This window comes from Capsicum annuum, chromosome 1 (assembly GCF_002878395.1).
Source record: "Capsicum annuum cultivar UCD-10X-F1 chromosome 1, UCD10Xv1.1, whole genome shotgun sequence".
Taxonomy (NCBI): domain Eukaryota; kingdom Viridiplantae; phylum Streptophyta; class Magnoliopsida; order Solanales; family Solanaceae; genus Capsicum; species Capsicum annuum.
In genome coordinates this window covers 125,252,660-125,258,408 of record NC_061111.1, presented here as the reverse complement: position 1 = coordinate 125,258,408, position 5,749 = coordinate 125,252,660, and positions in this window count along the sequence as shown.

Below are 5,749 nucleotides of genomic sequence, written 5' to 3'. Positions count from 1 at the left end.
AGTCCAAACAAACTCAATTCATCATAATCATGTTCTTGGATTTAACTCCGAAAAGGGAGCTTTTAGCCACTAATGGACATAACCAAAATCAATATCAATGAATACATCATATAATACATAAACAAACTTGAGTTAAGAAATAAAAACCCTAATTGAAGTATTTTCGCTCTAAAGACGTCCAAGATGTTTAACAATGTGTACAAATTTCCTATTTATAGGGTCAAAGTTTGGCCGTGTGTGGAATAAGGTCTCGGAGCATTGCTTTCACTGGAAATTGCATTTGACGTCTACACTTTTCCTTGTGTATTTGTCTTCTATCCCAAGCCTTTTGGTGTTGTTTCCACATAATTTAAAGCTTTTACCTCATCCATATATCATCAAAAATAACTCACCAAGTATCCTATAGAATCAAACACCACGTATTTGTAACGACCCAAAATCACCTCCCGGGATGCTACACGGTGCTTAAGGCTACAGGTAGCCCCAAGCTAACCCTTTGAGCCTGTTTCTACTTATAATACTCATTTCAAGATGAAATAATCAAACACTGGTATAGTCAAATCATATGAAAGGAAATACAAAGATAATAATTGGTCCAAACGACCACAATACTGGAAATCTCAACACAACCATAATCTGATAGCTAGTCTGATAAAGCCTCTACTAATCCATGACCTAGAGAGCCGTTGGGATAGGTCCCCAACTGACTCAAACTAAATTGAATGTAATAGCAGAACCACTCAAATACTGGAATGTCTGAATATAGGTCCTCGAACCATGAGGACTCACCACTGTAGGAATATAGACAAAGGTACTCAAAAATCACTAACGAGGCTGGGACTGAGCACCTGAACCTACATTATAAGACAATGTTGCACATAGATGTATATGTAGATCAGCACTTGGGAATGTACTAAGTATGTGGGGGTGGATGCATTTACATAAAAAAATATCAATACTCTTTAATCAAATCATGCATACAACAAGTAATGACTCACATGGCTTGAATAAGTATAAAATGTAAAGTTCATGAATCATGTTGAATAGAGCACGTAACACAAATCTCACGAGTCATTAAAGTATCTGTACTCTTCTCTTATTCTCATTACTCAAGGCTAAATGAAACTTTAAACAATACTTTCAACTCATGCATATGTCTCATGGAGAGTAAAACTTCTTTGATGCTCAATAGCTTAGAACTATTTTGAACTCAAAACACTTGGAACTCGGTCTCATATAACTTCAGTAGAGAAAACTACTTTCTTCTTTGGAAAATATTCAAAGAAATCCATTTATTTTAGAAAATATCTCATATCAATGCTTTAGGGAAAAATATTCTATCTCAATGGAAAATACTTTAGTTTTTAGGAGGTTCTCTTAACCGACATAAACCATGCGGGCTACATGGAGTCCAACGTCTTGTCCTCCTAAAAAAGAAAACTCACATTGGGGAGAGGCGTCATACTCTTGCCAGGGAGTATAACCTCAACTCAGTGATTACAATTCTCGGCCTTGGGCTCGATAATCTAGTCCTCAGGCCCAAAATCTCAAACCTACGGTGACACATAGTTTTGGGGTAAGAAACTGTAGTAACTTACCCAACTCGGTGCTAAATACTAATCCCTTTATTTATCTCTCTCATCTCATGGAAATCCACTTTAAAAATAATCTCATGGTTCATAAATACCCAACTGTAAAATATGTAATCTCATGTAGTGGAGTGGATTTCAAAACTCTATGACCATTAGGTCAAAACAGTTCTCAATAATCCCAGAATACTCAAATCATGGGTGCTTTAGCATAAGAGTTCATAAAATTTCAAGTATCAAGTAGGGCTTAGTGGCCCATAATTCAAACTCATCAAAATGCATAATAGATAGTACATAGATTCATAATTCATGTAGAAATCTGGAAGTTACAACAATTTGTCTCAAAATCTCAACATACTCATATACTTCAATTTCTTGAAATATTGAAACCATTCAATTCTCAAGGAATAACAACATAGGGTATAAACCCAACTTCATTTTCTCAAGAAAACATGCAAAATCATGCAATTTGACTTTCAATTCATAGGAAATATCAAGATACTGCAATCAATAACAATGGGTGAAAAACCTTAATTCAATTTCATGTAAAATCACATAGACAGAAAATTATAGTTTAAATAAGCCTTTGGGCACAAGGGTGAAAGGGTTACCCTTGTTGAAAACCCCACATACCTTAGATTATGAAATTAGATGAACAAGCTTGCTCTAAACTCTTCTTCTTATCTTTGAGAGAGTGGGTTCTTGTAACACTTGACTTGGGAAACTTGATTCTCAACACAATTTGTAGAATCTATGGTGAGCTCTTAGATTTCTTGGAGAAGGGTTTTAGATTTGATCTGGAGGAAGAAACCCTAGTTCTCTTATGTTTTGGATGAGTAATGAAGCTAGCTGCTTCGTCTAGAATAAATCTGAGGGTTTAAAAGGGTGGAAAAGACCAGAAAGCTCTTTTTAAAATAAGTTAAAAATATTGCACGGGACATGCAATGGCGGGGTGCGATGGTCTGTCGGAGTCCCGACGGTCCTTTGGAGTCCCGATGGTCCGTCGGAGTCCAGACGGTCCGTCGGTCCTGACTGTCGAACATCATCCAGAAAGTGAGTTTCTGTCTCAACTGCGACAGTAGGGTGCGATGGTCCATCAGAGTCCCGACGGTCTGTCAGACCTCTTCTTCGCATCTCGTTAGTGAACTTATCCTCTGCCTCCCTGCGACAGTGGGGTGCGACGGCCCATCCCTAGTCCGACGGTCCGTCGGGCCTCTCCATTGCACCTGGGTGATTCCACTGCTTTCTGGAAATGGCCATATCTTTCTACTCCGACATCAGATTTTTACAAAAAGGTTATCATTGGAAAGATAACTCAATTCTCATACTATAGGAAGTCATTTTCAAGAGAATTCAACAAAATTAAAACATTAATAACTTGGGAAATCTTTTATTAATCTTTTAGGGCCGGAATCATACTTCACTTGACATGCTCTAAGGCTCAGACTACCAGGGAACTTTGCGGGGTCTTACAATGTCTCTATCTTGGGAATATTTGTCCTCGAATGTCTCTAGTTAGACTAGGAACACAGGAAAAATAGAGTACACATAGCTAAAGAAACTACTCAACGGGATCAAAGTCTTTGTAAACTCTTGAATACACGGAAATTGCAAGAACTCATGCAAGAATAGATGCTTAGCTAAACTTTAGATTAGAAAGGCTGAATTAAGGAAGAATAATATCTTCGGATTAAGCTGAACTAGCGGAAAATGTCTGCTTCTGCATCCCAAGTAGTGCTCTCAACAAACTGGTTTCGCCATAAAACTTTGACCAAGCAAACTTCTTTGTTCTTTAGTCTACGGATCTGAAAATCTAGAATCTCAATAGGAATCTCATCGAATGAAAGTCTATTCTAAATATCAACACTCTCTGAAGGATCTACAACAACGGAATCACCAATATGCTTTTTAAGCATAGAGACATAAAAAATAGGATGAACAGCTGACAACTCTGCGGGCAACTCAACCTCATAGGCTACTTTACCAACACGGCTCAAAACTCTATACGGGTCAACATAACGGGGACTAAGCTTTCCCTTTTTACCAAACCTTTTCACACCTTTCATGGGTGAAATCTTCAAGTATACCAAATCACCCACCTCAAACTCAAGATATCTTCTCCTCACATCGGCATAAGACTTTTGATAACTTTGAGCTGTCGTCAACCTCTCTCTAATAAACTTAACTTTCTCCATAGCTTCAAACATTGGATCAGGCTAAACCATGGTAGTTTTACCCATTTCAAACCAACCTATGGGTGACCTGCATATCCTACCATACAAAGCCTCAAATAGTTCCATACCGATGCTAGCATGGTAACTATTTTTATAGGTAAACTCTATCAATGGCAAATGCTCATCCCAACTACCCTTGAAATCAAGAGCACATGTTCTTTACATATCTTCTAGAGTTTGAATGTTCCTCTCAGCCTGACTATCTGTCTACGGATGAAAAGAAAAACTCAAAAGAACTTAGTTACCAAGACCTTACTAAAATGCCCTCCAAAACTGAGAAGTAAATTGAGTACCCCTATTCGAAATGATAGATGAGAGAACTCCGTGCAGCCTGACTAACTTTTGGATATACAATTTAGCATAATCCTCAGTTGTATAAGATGTATGCACGGGTAAGAAATGTATGGACTTAGTCAGCCTATCCATAACAACCCAAATAGAATCATGATGATGACGCGAAAGAGGTAACCTGATCACAAAGTACATATTCACCACCTCCCAATTACAAGTAGTTATACCAAATTCATACATCACACCACCAGGCCTTTGGTGCTCAACCTTAACCTATTGGCATGTTGCACACTTTTCCATAAGCCCAGCTATATCCTTCTTTATACCATTCCACCAATAGATTCCCCGCAAGTTGCGGTACATCTTGGTAGTGCCAAGATGAATAGAATACCACGCGCCATGCATATCAGCCATAATCCTCTGCCTCAGGTTATCAACACACGAAACATATAATCTACCCTACAATCTCTACACACCATCTCCCCCTTTTGAGAAAACCTCTTTCTTTTGGTCCTTAACTGACTTCTTCAGTCTGATCAAACTAGGATATCAGTCTTGCTTTTCTTTCGCTTCTGAAACTAAAGAGGATTTGAAACTACTCTGTACTAAAGTACTTCCCTCAGCTGAATCAAGCAACCTAACACCCAATCTAGCCAGAAAATACACAGCCCGAGCTAACTCTTTTTTACCTTCTTTTACACGAGCAATACTACCCATAGACAACCTGCTAAGGGTATCTGCCACTACATTGGCCTTGCTCGGGTGATACAACACACTCATATCATAATCTTTTAACAAATCTAACCACCTCCTCTGCCTAAGATTCAACTCTCTCTGAGTAAACACATACAACAGGCTCTTATGATAACTAAACACATTAACATGAACACCATAAAGATAATATCTCCAGATTTTCAATGCAAAGACCACAACAGCTAACTCAAGATCATGGGTTGGGTAGTTCTTTTCATGCGGCTTTAACTGTCTAGAGAAATAGTCTATAACCTTACCTTTTTGTATCAACACACAAACCAAACCAACTCTAAAGGCATCACAAAACACCACAAAACCATTGGTACCATCAGGAAAAGTCAACATAGGGGCGAAAGTAAGTTAAGTCTTCAACTCCTGAAAACTCTTCTCACAGGAATCTGACCACTGGAACTTAACTTTCTTTTAAGGCAACCGAGTCATGGGAGACGCAATAGAGGAGAAACCCTCAATAAAACAGCGATAATAGCCCGCTAGACCCAAGAAACTTCTAATGTCAGATGGAGAGATAGGTCTAGGCTAGTTTCTCACAGCTTCTATCTTTGGGGGATCCACTCTAATACCTTCGGCTGAAATGATATGACCTAGAAAGGTATAAACCTTAGCCAAAATTCACACTTACTGAATTTGGCGAACAACTGGTGATCTCTAAGAGTTTACAAGACAATTCTAAGATGATCTTCATGGTCATTCTCAGTACGGGAGTACACAAGGATGTCATCTATGAACACTATGAAGAATATATCAAGATATTGATTGAACACTCGATTGAGGTCCATAAAGGCTGCTGGGGCATTGGTTATCCCAAAAGACATGACTAGAAACTTAAAGTAACCATAGCGGGTTCGGAAGGCTGTCTTCAGA